This window comes from Portunus trituberculatus, chromosome 22 (genome assembly GCF_017591435.1).
Source record: "Portunus trituberculatus isolate SZX2019 chromosome 22, ASM1759143v1, whole genome shotgun sequence".
NCBI lineage: Eukaryota > Metazoa > Arthropoda > Malacostraca > Decapoda > Portunidae > Portunus > Portunus trituberculatus.
The window spans coordinates 7,369,256-7,392,486 of NC_059276.1; the positions used below are offsets into that span (position 1 = coordinate 7,369,256).

Genomic DNA, 23,231 nt, shown 5'->3' on the forward strand with positions numbered 1-23,231 from the left:
TTTTATATAGTATCAGAAACTTATGTGGAGATTAAAATAGTAAAGACTTTGGCCATTCATTTTTTTCACCCCCATAGACCCTTTCTAATGTAAATAAAATCGTTTAATCATAGCCAAAAATCATGGTAAGAATCCGTCTCAGTACTGAAGGGTTAATATTAGTCTCTCTCTCTCCATCAGAAGCTTCCAGTCACTTACATGCTACGTCTTGTCTCACGGTAGATCAGACAGTATTGCTTATCATAGACTCACAATGGCTACCTGGAGTGTTCTTGGTTCTGCTCTTAGATAACTCTGATTGAATTTTTATAATATGTTTTTCTCTCGTTTTATTTTAGGTTGTGTGATGCTCCGCTGGTGGTTCAACTTGTGAGTGTTACGTTGATTGTTTTTGTTTTCTTATTTTCTTTCTCTTTCTTTTGTTCTTATATCCTTTTCTATTATTTTTTTCTTTCTTCCATTTTTTATATCTTTATCATTCTTCCTTTTCTTTCTTCCTTTTTCTGTTTTGTTTTATGCTTGCCTTCTTGTTTTTCTACTTTTCATTTTCTTTTTCTATTATTATTCTTTGTCTGGATGTAAATATTTGGTGTCAAGGAATTTCTTTACAGCTTCAATGTTTCCAGTATTTCCCGTTAATCTCACGGTAATCCCACATCAGACATCAAAAAGTGAGGCAATCAAACACCATTCATACCAACAAGAAACCTTCAGATCCACAACTAAGCCAGAGAAATATATTTACTCATTTTTATACTTCTGTAGCATTTTCATCTTGGGAATAACTTGAATATATGAGATAAAGAATATAGGAACACAAAAAGCATAAGAAAAGAAAGCATTAAGAAGCCATTAGGTCTAGACGATGCAATTTCCATACAAAACATACTCTCTTCATCTCCATCAGTCATTCCTACTTAAGAAAGCAAAAGCACACAGCCTCCAGTCCTCAGCCACTGTCAGCCATAGCAGGGAGTGGAAAGTATCAATTATATTTAAGGAAACTTCAATAATTAAGCCAGAGAAACGATCTTTATTCATTTTATACCTCATTAGTATTTTCTTCGTGGAAATAACTTGAATATATGAGTAAAGATAAAGAGCAAAGGAACACAAAGGCGTAAAAAAATAAGCAACAGTACGCCATTAGGTCTAGAAGTGGCAATTTCGATACCAAACACACCTAGTTATCTCCATCAGTCATTCTCACCCTAGAAATTAAAAAGACAGCCTCCAGTTTCCAGCCACTGTCCACCTTAGCAGGAGTGAAGAGTGTCAATTGTATTTAAGGAAACTTCAACAACTAAACCAGAGAAACGATCTTTACTAATTTTATACCTCGGTAGCATTTTCTTCTTGGAAATATAAATAAAGATAAAGGACTTAGGAACTTAAGAGGGTAAGAAAGGAAAGCAATAAGAAGTCTAGACGTGGCAATTTCTACACAAAACACACCTAGTTATCTCCATCAGTCATCCCATCCAAGGAAACAAAAACACTGCGCCTTCAAACCCCAGCCACTGTCCACCACCGCCACAACAGTGAGGGCAGACTCTCACCCTGGGAACGCATCAATACTTGCTTGAGGGATACAATTGGCCTTTTTTCATGTGGTGGTGGTGGTCAGCAGTCGCCACTTACCGTCCCCACGAAAGGAAATTCCATACCTGACCAAAACTCTATTCCGATCCGCCAATACCTGTGGGCTGTCAGGCAGGTGCTCCGGGACACTTCGCTTTGCTTCCCACCTTGATTTGCGTTAAGGCCTTGTGGGGGTTTTCTCTCGCCCCGTGTTCGTGTGAGGTGAAGGTGAGGCTTGGGAGGCGCCGGGTTGTGACAGTTCAAGGTCATTGCTTGTTTTTGTCATTATTTATTTATATATCTATTTGTTTATTTTTTGTGGGGGGTTGTTTGTGGTTCATTTGATGTTATTTTTAGTTTGTTTGGTTTGGTTAGGTGTTTCTTAGGTTATTGATATTGTTACTTCGTGTTTTTAAGTGTTTCTTCATATTTCTGTGTTTTACTAGCAAGTTTTTGTAGTTAATTTATGTTTGTATTACATTTGTCAGTATTGCGATATAAATTGTACTAATAATTCAGAGAGAGACAGAGAGACATAGAAAGAGACAGACACACACACAGATAGCCAGACAGACAGACAGACATAGAGCAAAACCGAAGCAGTGAGTAAGCATCAAGTACCTTTTTGCAGCCATCAATGCTCGATATTTATGAAGATGAGCAAGGAAGGGAGTCTCATCGTGCCCAGTGCATAAGGAAGGGCTGGACATTAAACTAGAACCGATATGAGGCAGGTAGTGATGGAGGGGAAGGCTGGCTAGGAGTGAGGGACCCATGCAAGTTAGGGATGCAGATAATAGACACTTTGGTATGAGGGATAAGGGCCATTGTAAGTTACTACTGAGTGAAGGGAGGTTTGAACGTAACTTACTGTGACTCATGATGGAAAATAGATCGTGAATTAAGAGAGGGAGGGAAGGAGGGAGGGATAGGGAGAGACCGACAGGTGTTCTTAATTCAGGTGATTATTTCAGGTGTTTTTGTTCTCTAGTGTTTTGTTTCAGTGTTTCTGTCGTGTTTCAGTCAGAGGGAGTTAGTGTGTTGTGGTGGGATCTAAAAAATGGACAAGTAATCTGGTTTATTCTTGTTAGTTCGTTGGTAATTTTTTGTTCCACTTATTTTAGATAGGTCACATTCTCTCTCTCTCTCTCTCTCTCTCTCTCTCTCTCTCTCTCTCTCTCTCTCTCTCTCTCTCTCTCTCTCTCTCTCTCTCTCTCTCTCTCTCTCTCTCTCTCTCTCTCTCTCTCTCTCTCTCTCTCTCTCTCTCTCTCACCACAACTATTAGCGAAAGAAGAAAAAAAAACAGGGATAAATACAATGAAGCAGACAGACAATAGAGATCCATACTTCTTATTCCTCCCCTTCCTCTCTCTTGCTCTTGTTCTTGTATTCTTTGCTTCCTCTTACTCCCGCTGCTACTCTGATTGTGCGGACAAGGCCTTCATTTCCCCCTCTTCCCCATCAGATACTTGTTGTGTGAGTCTCGTAGAGCGCCAGTGACTATAATCAAGGCAGACACTAACGCATGTTCCATTATCATACACTGTAGTCAGCCAGGGAAGCTACTCAAGAACGGGACAGCTCAGTGTGGCTCTCGAATTCTGGGTTCTGACTGCGTCGTGGCTCAGGGTGGAGACACGTGAAGGTTGCTATGGTGTGACTGCTTTGTGCTTTGTGTCTTCCTCTCAGCGCCTACACGTGTCTAGGAAAGTTAAGGTCTTCAGTGCTATGACGCGTTTTCATATTCTTTCTGCTTAGTATTTAGTGATTTTATACAGCTTCAGTAACCTATGTGGGGTTTAACTAATGAAGACTCTGACCATTAATCTTCTGACCTCCATAAATATTTCCTAATGTAAATAAAATCGTCTAATTACACCCAAAACTAGTAAAAATGCGTCCTAGCACTGAAGGGGGTAAAACTGTGGAAATGTTTGGTTATTTTGCCGTTTGGTGTTAAGGAAATGTTTGGATACTGTGTGAAAGTTATTAATTTGATGCTTTCGTCAATTATTTTTCACCTATTTTTTTGTGTTTACGGAATAAGAAGGTCGGTTTTGTTGTGTCTTATTTTTTTTATGTCCGCAAGAAGAAGGCAAGGTTAAATATATAATCCTTAATGTATTTTTTGTCTTTCTCGCTGTGTTTAGGTATTAAGAACATGGAATTTTGTTTTGTGTGCAGTTTTCTGTTGGTAGGAAGGAGAGGGGGAAGGTTAGAAATGTGGGAAAAATTGAGGATCTGATTATTTTGTATCACAGGTGTTGTCTTTGTGTTGGTTTTAGTGACGGATGAGGTGGCTGCGTTGTGCTTCAAGCTTGGTGTTGGGAAGGGTCGTGGAGGATTACCAGTGTGGGAAAGTCCAGATTATGCGGTGGTTTTAAGTTGCAGTTTGTATTACAGTGTGTGTCAGGCGTTGGATGGTAAGGCAGGTAGTTATTGCAGTCTTCGTTGTCTTCTTTATATATGAACGATAAAGTTGCAAATATGGAAACGTTGTATTTATTCCTTATTTTCGTTTCTGGTTGTGTAAAGAAAGGAGAGTCATTTTGCTTGTGGCTTTCTTCGTTTTCTTCGTGTTTTACTTTTCTTATCTCTGTGCTGATACAAGGAAGAGTCTTGGGAGATTGAAAGCACGGACAAATTGAGGTCATTGGGTTGTGTGTCTTTGTCTCTCTGTGTTTTGTTGCGAGAGGACTCGGTTGTTTTGTTGTGGTAATTCGTGTAGCTTTTTCATCCCTGTTTTGTGTGTGCAGAATGGCGGAGGAAGGATGAAATTGCATAGTGCTTGAAGTTATCTTACATTTTCTTGTGTCCTCGTGCCTTTTTCGGGTTCCGGGCGCCAGGAAGGTGTATTTTTCAAGGCTTATATTTTGCGTAGCTTTTCTCTCCTCTCGTTGGCTGAGAAACACTGATTACTGTGAGTCAAGGTTATTTCCTTCTTACCTTATCGCGGCTAATTGATAACAGAAATCAGTGTAGATAAAGCGCCATTTTTCCCTTATTTTGCATAACGTATGATCTCACAACTCGTCCCGCACGCCACACATCACAAAAAGTGCCACTTATATCTACGTGGGAAAGTGATGGTCTCCTCTACCGCCCTGACCGCACCACCGCCTCGCCCTGGAGCAGCGCCATGAGAAGTAGTGCGTGTGGAGCCCTCAACACTCAACACTGCCGCGGAGCATGGAACATTAGGCCCCGGAGGAAGGGAGGGCAAGGGAGGGGAGATGGGGGGTGTCCTAATAACATCGTCCGCTTAGACATGGAAGGCTTGAGACGTGGCTGAGGTGACCTGGAACTGAGGGAGGCGAGGAAGGAAAAATGCTCCTTGAAACTGATGACGTGATGTAATGTAGAGTCGGAAAATGCTCCAGTGTGTTGTTTATGTGAGGTTTAATTCTTTATATGTCCGAATAGAACGAACCGCAGCGGCAGGATGATTTTATCTGATCACAGCGTACAGTACCCGAATTCCTGCCAAATTATAGAGTGGTGGCGACGGCCTGACCCTACGTCTATTATCCAGTGCCCGCGTGCTGGCCTGCCTCGCTGGCGGCCGCTGGGGGGAACTTGCCCATCTCGCCTACTGAGCTTCCCTTTCTGGACGGCGCTTCGCTCTTGTTTGAGGAGGAGGAGTAGAAGGATTTTTTGCTGTTTGAGGGAAGGAGGAGTAAGAGGAAAAGTTTTTGTATTTTGAGAAGAAATACTGAGTTTTAATGTAGAAAAGGAAGAGTAAGAGGAAAAGTTTTTGTATTTTGAGAAGAAATACTGAGTTTTAATGTAGAAAAGGAAGAGTAAGAGGAAAAGTTATTGATATTTGTGAAAGAACTTGGAGGATCTTTGTATTTTGAGAAGAAATACTGAGTTTTAATGTAGAAAAGGAAGAGTTGATATTTGTGAATTGGAGGATGAAGAGTAAAAGGAAAAGTTCTTAGTATCTGAAGAAAGTTCTTGTTTGAAAAAGAAATATGGTGTGGGAGGAAAAGTTAATGTTTGAAGAGGAAGCAAGAAGAGAAGAATCATGTTGCTTAAGGAAAAGATGGAGTAAAACCGTTCATGTTAGAATAAAAAAAAAGCTCACGTTATTATAGGAAAGGTGGAATTAAGGGAAGTTACATTTGTCTGACGAGGAAAATAAAAATGGAGTCTTTCTATATAAGGAGGAAAGTAAACTAAGATTTTCATTTCATTTACGGAAGACAAAGAGAAGACATTGTTAGAGAAGGAAAGTGAAGAAAATGGAGTCTCTTTCTGTATAAGGGGAAAAATAAACTAAGATTTCCATTTCATTTATGGAAGAAAAAAGAGAAGAAAGTGAAGAAAAGGTGAAGAAAGACGGAAAAAATGAGGAGTTTTTGTTTTGAGGAGTAAAAAGGAGTAAATGAAGAATTATTGCTTTAGTTACTGCGTTGTGGAATGTTTGCCTCTCTTCCACACTGTTTGCTGCCTCGCTCTCGTTGGCTCCTCGTGGCGGCTGCTCATTGATGCTCCCATACCAAACAAATAAATAAGAATAAAACTAAGGGAAACAAAGCGGACGTAAGATTTATGTGACACTGAATGAGGAAAGTGAATCTAGCGTGCGTCTAATGTGTATCTGTGGAAATCGAAGTCTTTTATGTTGAGCAATGCAGACAGTAAAGGAAATATTGGGTCGTGTGAGTATGCGAAGGCTTTAACGTAGAAAATTAACGACCTTTTACTACAGATAAATTATACAGATATTTATTATAGGAAAGAAATAACCTAGGAGGAAATTGACATATTGTGTACGCTCTGACGTCTTTGCCTGTTATAGAGAACACACACATTTAGTTATTTTCATCCTTGGCTCTCCTCCTCATTTTGAACGATTTTTATTTCCCACAAACAGGAGATTAATGCAAATATTATCGTTTATATCAAATTTGCTCGCCAGAAGAGGGAGAAAAATCATCAGTCACCATAAAACACAAAGAGAAGTTTCATTTACACTACACCATTTCAAAAGATAATGTTAATCTCTATGGTACCTTGACGCGTTTTCCTATTCATTCTGCTTCCTATTTGGCAATTTTATAGTTTCGTAAATATATGGTGGGATCAGATTAATAAAGACTCTGGCCATTAATCTTTTGACCTCCATAGACCCTTCCTGATGCAAATAAAATTGTCTCATCATTCCCCAAAAATAAAGGGAGAAATGTGTCCCAGTACTGAAGAGGGTTAATCTGTTCCCTGTACATCTTCATATTCACTAGGAAAGGAACCATTCATGTCGACCTCACATATAAACCACAAAACCACGTTCATTTCACCACAAACCACATTACTTCCTCTCCCTTACTAGAAAGAGAACTAAACAAGAACACCTCACCACTCACTCCTATGGTCTGCCTACTTTGAAGTGGCTCTTGGGTCTCGGTCAGAATAAAACCCTGGAGGAATGCATGGTTGTCAGATCTTGAGGAAAACCATAAGCTGTCCTGATAAATGTATTGATCAACAGAAAAGCAAGTATTATTCACATTAAATCAATTATAAGCTACAGTTTGGAACTCAGGAGCCACTTTAGAGTAGGCAGACTATAGAACCAGAACACCAGCACTTACCATCACCTACAGCGAGGAAGGGGCTGCCGTGAGAAGGGCCCCAGAAACAGGCACCAAAACGAGACTCCTTCTAACAGGTTCCCGCTTAATTAGAGCTTTCCTTAACTAGCTCAGCCTCACACGTCCCTCACCCTTCACGCCGCCTCCCTCTCCCTCTCTCTTATCTCCCCGCTCCAAGTGAATTTCTTAGATTATAAATGAGGGGTTTTTAATGCATTTTTCTGGGCGTCTTCGCGTGTTCAGTGTTGAGAGAGAGAGAGAGAGAGAGAGAGAGAGAGAGAGAGAGAGAGAGAGAGAGAGAGAGAGACGGGTAAGGGGCGATAGAAGGAAGGTGTGGATTAGAAGGTAATTACGGAAGATACGAGAAGAAAAAGGACGCAAAATTTGAATGATTTTTGAAAGGGAGCATATTTATTGTTGTTTTTATTGTGAAATGTCACTGATCGAAAATATGTAGTAGTAGCAGTAGTAGTAGTAGTAGTAGTAGTAGTAGTAGTGATAGCAGTAATACTAACAACGACTGCAGTATTAACGACAACAAAACAACAGTCATAACAGTAATGATAATAATAATAATAATAATAATAATAATAATAATAGTAGTAGTAGTAGTAGTAGTAGTAGTAGTAGTAGTAGTAGTAGTAGTAGTAGTAGTACTAGTAGTAATAATAATAATAATAATAATAATAATAATAACAGTAACGATAACAGTAAATGCTTTAATCATTATATTGGCAGGTAAGCTTCAGAAATGTAACATTGTGATAATGTTGTTGTTGCCAACATTATTATTATTATTATTATTATTATTATTATTATTATTATTATTATTATTATTATTATTATTATTACTATTATTATTATTATTATTATCAATATTGTTGTTATTATTGTTATTGCTATTGTTGTTATTGTTCTTGTTATTGCTGTTGTTGTTGTTAGTGTTAGTGCTGTTGCTATTTTATGTAGGGCCACTGACCAAGACAAAACAAAAATCATAAAAAAAAGATGGAATGATAAAGACAAAAATGAATCACTGTTATTATTCCATTGACACGTGACACAGACAACACATCTCAGTAACCAATCACTTCTCACGCTGTGTCGCGCCTGTGCACCACCAACACAACCCACGCCCATCACAACCCTCGCAACCCTCACCTTTACCCTCCTACAGCTTCACCCACGCGAACAGTTCCGGTATCGTGGTGTCGGGTTGTCGCGTCTTGACATATCTCCCCGTCAGTTTCCCGCAGGCTCAGATTTTCAGTAGAGTGGTTCCAGATAGAGTGTAGAATGTACTGTAGGTTATTTTATTTACTTTCCACGCAGACCGAGGGAGAAATTGCTGTCCTGTGATACATTAAAGTGACTTAGAATCGTTTTAGGTTATCTAGGAATGCATTTTCGGTTCTTGTAAAGACTTGGTGGTTCCTTAATAGGTTTCTAAAGCATGTTAGTGTACTTATTAACCCTTCAGTACCATGACGCGTTTCCATATTCATTCTGCGTACTATTTGGTGATTTTATACAGCTTCAGAAACTCATGTGTGGGATTTAAATGGTGAACACTATGGCTATTAATCTTCTTACCTCGATAGATCCTTCCTAATGTAAAAAAAATGGTCTAATCGTACACAAACCTCAAAGTAAAAATTGTGTCCCAGTACTGAAGGGGTTAATAGTTTCGAATACTTAGGAACATATGAAAACTAACCTAACCTATTAATTGACCTTTTCAATGGAGTGGTTCCAGATATAGTGTAATATGTACTGTAGGTTACTTTATTTACTTCCCACGCAGATCGAGTGAGAAATTGCTGTCCTGCGATTCATTAAAGTGACATAATTATTTTAGGTTATCTGGAAATGCTTATAGGTGCTCGTAAACACTGAGAGGTTACTTAGAGTATGTTATGGTACTCATGAATAGTTTCCTGTACTTAGGAACATCTTAGAACTAACTTAACCTATTAATTGACCGTTTCAGTGGAGTTGTTCCGAATATAGTGTGATATGTAGGTTATTTATTTATCTCCCATGCAGATTCAGGGTGAAATTGCTGTCCTCTGATGTATTAAAGTGACTTAAAAGTGTTTTGGGTTATCTGGTAATGATTTGGGGTATTCGTAAACACTTAGAGGTCATTTAGAAGGATTTTATAGTATTTTGTTGTACTTGTTAATATTTTCGAGTATTTTGGAACATCTGAAAACTAATCTGATCTTTTAATGGTCCTTTTCTTACCACCACCATCGCCACCAGAACGCTTGAGGAAATTTAAGACTCGGAAATAAAGAAAATAGAAAAGTTAGGAAGATTAGATTAACAGACGATCTTTTCAAACCACCACCACCACCACCAGCTTCCATTACCACAAGGCTACAGGCTACAGGGAACTTGAGTCTACAGAGCTGCCTTATCCCTCATTAAGCCACGCGCCGAGGGATGCCCGGAAACTGATGAAAAAAAAGAAAAACTGGTTCAGATACACAGTGCTAGCGATGGTGGTGGTGGTGGTGGTGATGGCGGCAAGACATGGCGTCCTCCCTTCCCACAGAACAAGGCGCTAATGATTGTAATTAACGAGAGAGCGAGGATTAATTGCATCACTTGAAAGGTCGCCGTTCTTGTTTTGTTGATAACCTGCGCCCTGTAGACAAGGTAGGGTAAGGTAAGGTGAGGTGAGGGGGTAAGGAGGAGAGGGTTGGGTGAGGTAAGGGTGACTGGAGGGGATCGGGTGGGATAAGGAGAGGGGAAATGGTGGGGAGAAGAGGGAGTGGTTGGGGCTCTGGGGAGGTGAGAGGTAGGGAGTAAGGCTGTAGGAGGCGACACACTTACACACTTACACACACACACACACACACACACACACACACACACACACACACACACACACACACACACACAGACACGTGATGATTGTAGTGTTTTCTTAAGTAGAGAGAGAAAAAAAGATAATTGTTTATGTATATTTATGTATGTATGTATGTATGTATTTATGTATGTGGAATTTCTATGCAAAATATGTTATGCAATTATCCTTCTTTTTTTTTCTCTCCCTCTTTCTGTTTGTTTGGTGCAGTGGTGTACAATTATCTTTTTGCTGGTGTTTGTTATTGTTTTCCTGTTCCTTTCTAACTTTACATTCACTATTCATTATCTCTAATACATTTTCATATGAGTAATTATCCCATTGGGTACCATGACGCTCTTCCACATTCATTCTCCTTACTATTTGATGATTTTATACACCTTCAGAACTTATGTGGGGATTGAAATAGTGAAAACTGTGGCCATTAATTTTCTGCCTTCCATAGACCCTTCCTAATGTCGATAAAAGTGGTCTAATCGTACAGTAATCTCGAGGTAAAAATGTGTCCCAGTATTGAAGAGTTTGATACTTGATTCCCTCTTTTGTTTTGGTCTCTTCATTCTTACGCTTCTACTGTTCACTTGTTCTCTGTTCCTTTTACTCATTCTTACTCTTCTGTTTACTCTTCTTTTTCTCCTACGCTCCCCTCGTCGTCACTTATTAGGTAATGAGAGGAAGTGAAGGAAGAGGGACTGGCACGACTCTGGTATCTTCTCCTGAGGGACGACCGCTAAATTAACATAAAGAGGACAGATTTGCATTGATGACCTGCCTGGCCCTTTTTACCTTCTCGTGGCGGTGGTGATGGTGGTGGTCGAGGTGATGGTGGTGATGTCAGCAGTAGCAAAAGCAGTATTAACTATTGTGGTGCGGGAAGAGTAGTTGTAGCAGTGGTGGTTGTGGTAGTAGTAGTAGTAGTAGTAGTAGTAGTAGTAGTAGTGTCAGCAGGGGGTTTCTCGTTCCCTCAGTCCACCACATGGCGCTCCCTTGAAAGAACGTGAGAGGAATGAATGCTCCTCCTCCTCCTCCTCCTCCTCCTCCTCCTCCTCCTCCTCCTCCTCCTCCTCCTCCTCCTCCTCCTCCTCCTCCTCCTCCTCCTCGTCTCATGATGCTTATTACTTCAGAGTCTCAGTTTTATCTTTTTTTTTTATCTACATTCTCTTCTCTCCATATTTGTTTTGGTTCCTCCTTCATCTCTTCTTCCTTTCCTCTTTTCTCCTCTTTACGTTCCTCTAATGCTCACAAAACGCTAAATTTATGACTTAATTTCTGTCAGTTTTCGTTACTTTGCTTTGTTTTTACGTTTATCATTGTTTCCTCTTCTTCTTTACTCATGTTTTTCTTCTTTCCTTTTTCTTTTCTGTTTTTGTAACTTTCCTAAGCTTTTTTTTTCATTTTATTTTTATTTTTACTTCTATTGTGTCATTCTGTTTATTTTCTGTTTTTGTTTCTCTCTTTCTCTCGTATTTTCATTGTTTCGTTTTTATTTTACTCTCTCTCTCTCTCTCTCTCTCTCTCTCTCTCTCTCTCTCTCTCTCTCTCTCTCTCTCTCTCTCTCTCTCTCTCTCTCTCTCTCTCTCTCTCTCTCTCTCTCTCTCTCTCTTGCTTTCTACTTTCTACTCTGCTTTCTTTCTTTCTTCTTAATTGCACCTCTTTGTTATTGTATGTTTTCTCTTTTCATTTCTTTGTTTGCATTTTTCTTTCTTTTCTTCCTTTCTTTTCCTTTTCTTCTTTTCCTTCCTTGCTTTTTCCTCTTCGTGTTAATTTTATCACCCTCATTTCCTCTCTTTATCCTTCGCGTTATCTTTGTTTTGTTTCCCTAGTACCTTCATTTCCTCCCTTTATTATTCCTCCTTCTCCTCCTCCTCCTCCTCCTCCTCCTCCTCCTCCTCCTCCTCCTCCTCAAACCGGTTCGTCTGTTGGTCTTCGCTACGCAGCTGTGGGAGTTTTGCTCTATGTGAATGATAATGCCCTCTCTCTCTCTCTCTCTCTCTCTCTCTCTCTCTCTCTCTCTCTCTCTCTCTCTCTCTCTCTCTCTCTCTCTCTCTCTCTCTCTCTTTTTTTTTTCGATCTTAATTGCATATAAAGACTAAAGTTTAATGAGTGAAAATGAACAAGTTGCTTTTAAGATTGTTGTAAATTTTTGGTGTGGAATTTGAACCTAACGGAGAAAGCGTAGTAGTAGTAGTAGTAGTAGTAGTAGTAGTAGTAGTAGTAGTAGTAGTAGCATTTTCTGATTAGTACTAATACAACAACAACAACAACAACAACAACAACAACAACAACAACAACAACAACTACTACTACTACTACTACTACTACTACTACTACTACTACTACTACTACTACTACTACTACTACTACTACTACTACTAATCATTGTATGAGCAAATATGCAAAGAAAATATGATAAATGCAAAAAAAAAAAATTATTTATATATGTTTATCTGTGTTGTAATGGCCATGAGACTCGTGTGTGTGTGTGTGTGTGTGTGTGTGTGTGTGTGTGTGTGTGTGTGTGTGTGTGTGTGTGTGCCCATTTCAGCCCATGGTCTTCCAGTAATGTTTATGTTTCAAGTCTCCTCTATATTTTCCTGTAATTACTCGTATCCCCTCCAAGTTTCACCTGTGTGTGTTTACCTGAAGGTTTATTTATTGACGGTGTGGCATGTAGAAAAACTGAGTAATAAATAAGTAATAAATAGGGCTGGTTTGTGTGTGAGTGTTTAAGATAGTGAGGCAGGAAAGGAAATAGTAGAAATGCGATTTAATTTATCTAGTATATTCATTTAGTTTTTTGTGGTATTATACGTCACACACACACACACACACACACACACACACACACACACACACACACACACACACACACACACACACACACACACACACACACACACACACACACACACACACACACACACACACACACACACACACCACATCCTGATTCAAATTACTATAAATATGCAGTATGAAATTAACCTTACCTTCACTTGTCTTCTTCCTTTCTTACTGCCCTTCTCTCCTTCACTGTAGCGTCCCTTACTTCCTCTCCAATACTCTGGTTGAGGGAGCAGCGCCAGCAGTGTCCCATAACCTCATCTCACTCTTGAAATCTTACTGAATCTATATTGTTTTCCCATTTACTGTGGACAAAGGGTGGCTGAGTTTATTCAACCATACGTAAGTGGCGTTTAGTGGCAGGGAAGGACAGAGCAGGCGGTGGGAGAAGGAAGGCAGGACAGTGAAGTAGTTAGAGAAGCATGTAATCATTTATTTTCTTTCACTCAACAAGTCACTGCAATGTCCTTCACCACTAAGCCACGGACGAGGTATCAAGACATTTGCTCCCTAATTTTGGCTAACGCTTTTCTTTCCTGCAGAGAACCAGCACTCAAGTGGACATTTTTTTAATATTTTTTTGCTCTTGGCTGACCTTTTCTCCTACATAAAAAAAAAGAAAAAGAACAATACATGAAGACCTTTAGGTATGAAATAAACGACTTTTTTGTAAACATATATTGATTAACTTTTTACCCTGGCATCAAGAAGCGTAAAGTCACAAATACCTGTCTTACATGTGGCGTGAGTGTGGCAAAAGTAGTGATGCTTGTTGTTTGATGGATAAGTATAGCGTGTGCTATATTCAGAAACGCTTCTCTCTCTCTCACCGCTACCATTTTCAAAGACCACAGAGACGATTAGCCGATTTCTAAAGAGTATTTGTCTTGTCGATGATGCAGAAAACCTGTTAACATGTCACTAGATATACAGAAACACCCTTAAAAACCCGTAACTTCAACTAGAACCCTTTAAAAACAGTGGAGGTGCGGCGAGGAAGTGTTTCAGAATATTTGCCTGTGTCTCGTACGGACTGGTGTTTGTGTGGCCGTGGCTGTGGAAATACTAAGGCCGGTGAGTGTTTATTGGTGATGAGTTGTCCAGGAGTGGTGCCGCAGCTTAGCCAGGACAGGAAGATGGACACAAAGCAGTATTGGTGTAGTTTGGTTTGAAAATTAAAGTGTTAAGAAGACGAAGAGTTAGAAGTGATATATGTTTGCTAGAAAGGCGACACAAACTGAGCTCTTTCTATACACACACACACACACACACTCTCTCTCTCTCTCTCTCTCTCTCTCTCTCTCTCTCTCTCTCTCTCTCTCTCTCTCTCTCTCTCTCTCTCTCTCTCTCTCTCTCTCTCTCTCTCTCTCTCTCCTTCCCCTGGACCCTCCGTGGAATATTAACAAGCCCCGTGTCCCGTGGTATCTCTATAACTACTTCCGCTGCCGTCAGGTGTGAGTGTCTGATGAATGAGATGATGAGCTTTGATGACGATGAGAAGAATAAATCCGTCTCGAATTTTGGGCTAATGAGATACTGAATTCTGTGCGCTGGTAAAGGTACTCTGCTTGACCTTCTGTTTGTCTTGTCTGTTGTCTTCTATTGTCTTTTGGGTTGATGTTGAGTGTTGTTTAGTTTGTGTGAGTTTTCTTCTTTTTTTCTTCGTTTTTATTTGGATTTGATGTTTTGCTGGTTTGTTTTTGTTGGATTTTTTTCTTTTTTTTTGATTTTTGTTTTTAAAGTAGATTTGATTTGATGTCTAACTAATTTTTTGTGATTTTTTTTTCTGTATCTCGTTTTTTAAGTCTTTTCTCTAATTTCCTTACCTCTTATCTCTTATCAACTTTATTTTTCTGTTTGTAGTTTCTTTTAATCTTTTTTCCCAAACTCTTTACCTGTTATCTCGTATCAACACTTCTTTCCTTCTTATTCACACGTGTTTTGGTACAGAAATACAAAGAGAGAGGTTAAACTTGAAGACCCTTTGTTATCGTTATCGCCATTATCATCACCGTCTTTAAGTCAACCCAGGAAGTCCACGTCAGCTTGTCAGGAGGAAAGATGAACTAAAATGTTACGCTAATAAATGTTAATGTAACGAGGAGGAAGGAAAATGCAGGAAGTTGATAATAAGAGAGGTATTGTATGACCTCCTTTATGTAATGTTTCCAAATGCCTCTGTGTTTATTCTGGTATGTCTTCTCCCTCTCTCCTCTTTCTGTCTCCCTGTCTCTCTCTCTCTCTCTCTCTCTCTCTCTCTCTCTCTCTCTCTGACCATGAATAAATAATGTATAAAAAAAACTTCAATTCAGCCGAGCCTTTGCGATGTAACGATAATGATAAACACGCAAAAACACACATCCACATCCTTCACCTCTGAATGTGCCAAAAATGTGTGTGTGTGTGTGTGTGTGTGTGTGTGTGTGTGTGTGTGTGTGTGTGTGGGTAGTTCTCATGCTGTTTTTGTGCAGTCCATCCAGCTTGTCTCCAGATCTCATCCTGTCACCGGAAACACACACACACACACACACACACACACACACACACACACACACACACACACACACACACACACACACACACACACACACACACACACACACACACACACACACACACACACACACACACGTACATGTTGTCCAAGAAAGGCTATGATAGGGAGTTTCTAATCCTCCTCCTCCTCCTCCTCCTCCTCCTCCTCCTCCTCCTCCTCCTCCTCCTCCTCCTCCTCCTCCTCCTCCTCCTCCTCCTCCAGAAGTTGAAGAAGAAAGAGGAAGAAAAGAGAGGATTAGTGGAGGTGTGTAGGTGTAAGATAAGAGAATTTAGAGAAAAGAGAAACAAGAAGAGAATAATTGGCTGATGTAGAGGAGAATTCTTGGAGAGTAGAGACTGGAGGAGAGGAGAGATACGTAGAGACAGTGGAGGTATTGGAGGAAACCCATACACACGGAAAAAAGAAAACGACGATAAAGAAAATGAAAGAATGAAAGTAAGTGGAGATGTAGAATAGAAAGAATGAGAAATAAGGACTATAGTAAAAGAATGATGAGTGTAATGACAAGGCAAAAATAGAGTGGAATTGTAACCTGAGAAAAACAATGAAAACGAGTGAAAAATAAGAGAAAATAATGAAAAAAATAAGGAACTGTAAAGAAAAATATGAGAGGACGAGTGAGAGATGACAGAAAAAAAAATGAGTGAAAATAAAAAGGAATGAAAATATGAAAAAAAACAATAAAAAATAAGGAATAGTTGAAAAAATATGAGAGGATGAGTGAGAAAGACAAAAATAGAATAAAGAATGAAATGAGTGAACTTGTAACCCGAGAGTCGAGGATGGGAATGTAAGAGCAAGTTTTGGCGGGAAAAAGAAGGAAAAATGATGAGATACAGTGAAAAGGAATGAAAAATAAGGAACGGTTAAAAAATATGAGAGGATGAGTGAGAAAGACAAAAATAAAATAGATAAATGAAATGAGTGAACTTGTAACCCGAGAGTCGAGGGTGAGAATGGAAAAGCGGGAAAAAAAGAAGGAAAACTCATAATGCAAAAATACCTCCAGAAATTGTAATACGTAACCAATTGTTCTTTTTTTCCTCTCCAGTTTTCATTTATCGAGAATATTGCACTTCCTTTTCGTGTTTTTTTTTCCTTTTCTTCTTTCCCACAAATGTTCTCATGTTTCATTTCGCTTCGTGTGTTTCTTTTGTCTCTTCCTTTTGTTGTTGTTAATGTTGTTCTTTTTGTCTTTATTTCTGTCTGTGTGAAAGTTATGAAAATTTTGTGTTTTTTCTGTTTTCATATCTCTTAATTTTTTTTGTGTTTAGATTTTGCTGGTCCAGTTTTATTAATTTTGTTTCGTGTGTGTAATAATCTGATTCTCTGTACGTCTCTATGTGTCTGTCTGTCTGTTTTTAAATATCTTTGTCAATTTCTCTCTCTCTCTCTCTCTCTCTCTCTCTCTCTCTCTCTCTCTCTCTCTCTCTCTCTCTCTCTCTCTCTCTCTCTCTCTCTCTCTCTCTCTCTCTCTCTCTCTCAATCATTACCATATTTTTACTCATTCTTATTCTTTGCACTTCTAAGACATCCATCTCTCTCTCCCTCTCCTTCCCTCCTTCCCTTCTTCCCTCCACATCTCAAGACAGAAAGGTAACACTCCACTATCCCTCCACGGCTCCACACGAGGAAGTCATGAACAACACCACAGAACACAAAAGAACAAGAACACTTAACTATCCCCACCAAATCATCGAGAACTGAAACACTAATAAAAGCATAGATGAACCCCACCGGATTCCTCATATTACCTGATTTATGCACCGTCTTATGTTCCTGCGTCTCGTTATTCGAATACTGCAAGGCTGACAGGTCATTGTGCGCTGGCTTATTTGTGGATCACCTGCCCCCTGTATCATGAGGAGGATGTATAAGTTACCTGCAGGAAGGCACGGTCCATGGGGGAATACTAAGGACGTGTGTGAATTGATGGGTGGGTGAAAACGATGGGTGAAAGCGCAGTGTGAGAACGTGGAAGTGAGGCTGTTGTATGTGTGTGTGTGTGGTGATTCATGTGTTTCTCTGCTTTGCCTTTTGTCCTCCTTTTCCTTTCCTTTCTTTTATTTTACTGATGTTTTTCTGTTCTGAATGTTGCTTTGTCATTCCTTAATTAATCTCGGGTAAAGAAACTTCTCTTCTTCCTCTTCTTCCTCCTTCTACACTGGGACACATTATTACTTTGAGATTTTTGCACGATTAGACCATTTCATTTACATTAGGAAGGGTCTATGGAGGTCAGAAGATTAATGGCCACAGCCTTCACTATTTTAATCCTCCACATGAGTTTCTGAAGCTGTATAAAACCACCAAATAGTAAGCAGAATGAATAGGGAAACGCGTCATGGTACTGAAGGGATTAAAACTAAAGAAATTAATGTAGGTTCAAATTATATGATACGTAAATATAGCTATACGAAAGTGGAGTTTTTAAGGGAGAGAACGAATCGAGGGAACTTAGTGAGGCTCTGTGTATTGAAAAAGGCAGATTTTATTTACCAGAACTGTGAGCAAGCGAGGAAAGCAAGAGGAGATAAAGATAATGAGGTGTTGCTCAGTCTCAGTGTTTAGAAAAGTGCAGCAATGATAGATGGACGAATGCGCAAAGTGGAGAGGGAAAAAACTTGATCTACCTGATATTTGATGAAGTGGCAGCCAGCATGGAGGTGTAAATGTGCAAATGTGGCAGGCGTCTTTAAGTTTGAGTGTAAGGGCCAAGAAATATGAAAGAAGCAAACACGTCAGAGAGATCCTTGAGTTGATATGTTGATAAATGTGCAGGAAAAGTGTGAAGTCTTGAAGCTACAATAACCACCACGCCATTAGACCATGTAGGCGAAGGAAAAAAGAAGAAAAACACTTGCAGATTCTTAATAGATGTCCTTTCCCGATGAAGTGATAAATGACCAGGAATAGGAATGCGAATACTTAGACTCGCTAACTAGTGTGAGAGTGTGATGGAGGAAAGAAGCGAGGCAATGTGAACAAAAACACCCACTTACAAACACGTCCTTACCTGATGGATTGATAAACGCGCCAGGAAGAGTGAATACTTGGACCGCAACGAGTGTAAAGGTGTGACAGAGGTGCATGGCAGGTGGCAGGTGCATCAAATTTAGGGTTTGGGTACACCTCACACCTCATCCTCATCCCTCATCTCCATCTGGACGTTGCCTCACTCATGCCCTCTCATGCATCATCACTTCCACTGAATACCAAGAAGAGTGTTGATATGCGCGATAGGACGAAGGCATGAGGGCCCCGATTCACGAGCTAATGACAGGGATGTGTTCTCATTCATCTACATATATGGTGGGTTGCTTCTATGTGTACTAGTGTGTGTGTGTGTGTGTGTGTGTGTGTGTGTGTGTGTGTGTGTGTGTGTGTGTGTGTGTGTGTGTGTGTGTGTGTGTGTGTGTGTGGTGTGTGATAGCGAAGGCATGTGACGATTGAAAGTGATCACACACACACACACACACACACACACACACACACACACACACACACACACACACACACACACACACACACACACACACAGAACCCTTACTTTACGACTGTGATATCCTGCAATGCGCCTCTGCCATCTGGCGTTCAAGTGGGGAATTAATTACAAGCTGCAAATAAGGAAGAAAACCGTACTGCCCATCACGCCACACTGATCTTTATGAACGTTGGCGGGGAAGGACTACTGCCACGTCGTTGTAGATCAAATATTCAGAGGCAGATGGGCAGTAAGGTATCCCTGATTGCAAGCAGGTGAGATGGTACAGGTGATAAAAGGACCACGTTTTGCATTTACTAATTGATTCTCCTCTCCACCTGCGCAGCTCTCTCTCTTTCTCTTTCTCGCCTCATTGAATAAAAATGGAAAATGAAGACATAGGGAAGCGGGGAATAATCTCAAAGGATGCTCTCTTGTAGCTATTAACAGGAAGCACGTGAGGTTAATATAGGCCCCTAAAAACACTTCTAAGGTTCCTTCTGCAGCGGCTTTAGAAGGAGTCTCGACCGAAGTGCCGTGAGTAGATGAGACGATTAGTGAAGAACATTTGACTGCTGGTACCTCTGCTGCCTTCACCGGGGCGGAACGAAGGAGTTAGGGTTTGTAAAGAGGTTGGAAGTCCAGTGATAGTCTCAGTGTGTATGAGTTATGGTATTACTTAAAGAGCGGAGTGTGCAGTGCAAGTCCTCGGCGCTTACTCCACCCTGGGCTTCTTTCTCCCGCTGTTGTGTTCTGTCCTCGCCTCAGTAAAGAGATTGGAAACCTTGTTGCACTTTCGCCGCCTCGAATTTACGATATTGACTAAGGGACGTATAGTATCCATTCTCTCTCTCTCTCTCTCTCTCTCTCTCTCTCTCTCTCTCTCTCTCTCTCTCTCTCTCTCTCTCTCTCTCTCTCTCTCTCTCTCTCGCCGTTCATACACGTTCGCTGGTTTGTCTTCGCGCTTTCTCCTCGTTCTACAGCGTCGCCGTCAGTAGCGTGGTGCCCGAGGGTGAGGGAGTTCCTGTGGTCTTGTAGTTATTGCATGAATGACGTGGTTACCTGCAGCTCGTCTCACCAAGGGACGCTCCACCGTTACCTCTCATACCTGGCGGGCTTACCTGTGGCATCCTAGCGCTCCCTATACTCTACATCCTAACACTGTCACACCTTTACTTTATTCTCGTAAGTCTCTAGTGTTTAGTTGATAGTCTTATATATCAGGCACAGTCGTTGTTTCAGTCACAGCATTCTATAGTGTTTCTCTATACGCATTCTTGTCACACACACCTACACACACACACACACACAGGTATCAGCCGTCATCTCATTTCTGAAGTATCCTTGTATTTCTCTCTATACTCTTGACATACACGCATTTATGTTTTACCTCATAATTGAAACATTCTGCCCTGTTCTATGTATGTTCTTATTCATGCGTAAATGTTCTACTTGTTATCGTCTCGAAGTTTAGTTTTTTCATTGATTATTCATGTGTTAGTGCTGTATACATGAAAATAAAAAAAAAGTGATTTAAAACATAGAAATGAGTTTGCAAATTTTATGTAGAGCTCACTTGAATTTAGTTGATACAAAACACAATTTAAATTTTCTGTACGTAACATCCTTCAAGTGCTTTATAGCTTATTGATAAATCCTTACGCAGATATTTAAGTAACCTTACTAATAAACCTTAACACATACCATAACCTTTCACATTGCACTAACACACCACCACCAACCTTATACACCCTAACACACCCTTACCCTTACCTACCCTACATAACCACCCTACAAGATTCCCTACACCCCATCACACACCCTTACCCTCACCTACCCTGCATAGTTACCCTAGCAGCGTCCTTACACACCCTTGCTCTGGTCACCGCTATTACAAGGAACCCTAAACATCCATACCACTCCACCACAACAGCAGGGAACCACACGCGAACCAGTGATCAGAGGCAGTAAGCGGAGTGTTGGTCGTCTCTCGGGTCGCTCCCTGGACGCCTGATCACATAGAGTCATGGTTGGACGCATCAGTAACAGCTGTGTTTTGGCTACCACGCTTGCAATTACTGAGCGCAGGGGGAAACAGGGCTCTGAAAATACGATCCCCTTGCGGTACTCGACGGTTGCTTAATTTTTCGGTAATCTGGAGGTAAGATACAGTGAGGGGTTGAGTACGGGCAGTGTAGAGCTCAGTGCAGTGCTGCCGAAGGGTTCATTGGTGGGTAGTAATGAGTGGTAATGAGGCCCCGGGAATGATGACGTGTGTGGCTTAATGGTGGGTGGAAACTGCCTGATAGCTGTGTTTTGGTTTCCTGTTAATTGAGGTTTTGTTGTCTCGTCTTCTTGTGGCTAGTTAACGCTGCATCTTTTCCTCCGCCTCCTCCTCCTTCTCTGCCTCCTCTCCCTCTGCCTCCTCTCGCTCTTCTGCCTCTTCTTTCCTCCCCTCCTCCTTTTCCACCAGTGTCTTCACGGTATCAGTAGCCTGGACAGCCTGTGAGATACTGTGTCTTGCGTCTTATGTCGTGATAAAACTTGATATCTTCCACTAAATCTTGAAAAAAGAAGACATTTACTTCAATACCCGAAGATGTACTACAGTTACTCTTACCACCACCACCACCACCACCACTGCGTGACTACCCCACACATTTCAGGTCGTCTCTCTCTTCATTACAAGTTATTTAATAAGACTAGTCAATACGACCTAAGGCTCTTGGTTATGTCCTTAACGATATGGGGTAAGTGAATGAGAGAGAGAGAGAGAGAGAGAGAGAGAGAGAGAGAGAGAGAGAGAGAGAGAGAGAGAGAGAGAGAGAGAGAGAGAGGCATTTAAGAGATACCAGTAACCGAAATGAGTGAAAAAATATGGAAACATTTGAGAGCTGTTGAGATAATTGCCGATAATTACATAGTACGTGTGTAGAGTGTCAAGTGAATGGCGGGAAGGGACGGCGGGAGGAAGGGACGCCACACCAACACCCTTCACGCCCTCCCTTTCCTCCCGCCCTGCCTCTAGATGCCTCCTTAAACTCCTCCTTTTCCTCCATCTTCTCTCTCCTCTTGTTCTCATCTCCACCTTGTTTAAATTCTCTCTCTCTCTCTCTCTCTCTCTCTCTCTCTCTCTCTCTCTCTCTCTCTCTCTCTCTCTCTCTCTCTCTCTCTCTCTCTCTCTCTCTCTCTCTCGAACACCTGTGCCTCCTATATCTACCTGTCGGAACGTACCAATCACACCTGCGGGAGTAATATCAAGTGAGGCCGTGACAACTTTCCCTCCAGGTGTCAGTTACCTGTCCGGGATGATTAGCTGCCCCTCCCACGCCAGGTGCTGTGGGGAGGGGATATAGGGATGGATAGAGGGAGGGGTGGGTGAGAGAGAGGGAGAGAGGTGTATATGTCAAAGGCAGTGTGGGGGAAGTAAGTGTATTAATTTTATCATGTCTTAAGTTCTTCTGTTTTTTTTTCATTCATTTTTATTTATTTATTTTTCTTACTGGTGTGAAAATTGAGGTTTGTTGTCACGTGAAGAGGGAGAATTGAGTGTTTGTTTAAGTGCAATGTTGATTTTTTCATTTTTTTTTTCTATTTTCAATTTTTTTCTCTCTTTTGGTGGTTAGTTTGTGCTTGGCTTTCTTGTATATTATGAGAGTGCTACTACTACTACTACTACTACTACTACTACTACTACTACTACTACTACTACTACTACTACTACTACTACTACTACTACTACTACTACTACTACTACTACTACTACTACTACTACTACTACTACTACTACTACTACACACACACACACACACACACACACACACACACACACACACACACACACACACACACACACACACACACACACACACACACACACACACACACAGGAGTGACCACCATAAAACCAACCTTCCTTCTCTCTCACAAAGCCATAAAGAAGGATCCATCCACTTCTACACCTCAAACTCCAGCGCCAAGAAAGTGCCACACCATAAGGACCACACCATCAATACGTCTCAGGGTGATTTTCGACCATAAGTGTCCCTGCAGGTTAGAGATGTGCGAGGGAATTGGTAGCATGGTAGCGTCGTCTTAGGGTGTGGTTCTCTCTCTCTCTCTCTCTCTCTCTCTCTCTCTCTCTCTCTCTCTCTCTCTCTCTCTCTCATGTAATTGATTATTTTCTTATTTCAATTGTTTATCTTGTTTTTTATGTGTTTTTTGTCTATTTTTTTCTATCCTCTTTTCTCTTTCTATATTTGTCGTTTCTGTTTTTCTCTTCTATTTTTTTTT

General features: G+C 40.7%; 1 long non-coding RNA gene across 1 annotated transcript in view; it reads left to right on the top strand.

Annotated features, from left to right (window-relative positions):
- Positions 1-338: 338 nt before the first annotated feature.
- Positions 339-23,231, top strand: part of LOC123507568 — a 76,125-nt gene continuing 53,232 nt past the window's right edge. The window contains exon 1 of the long non-coding RNA XR_006675687.1: positions 339-369. This is a non-coding gene — a long non-coding RNA (uncharacterized LOC123507568). The remainder of the gene's footprint in view (positions 370-23,231) is intronic.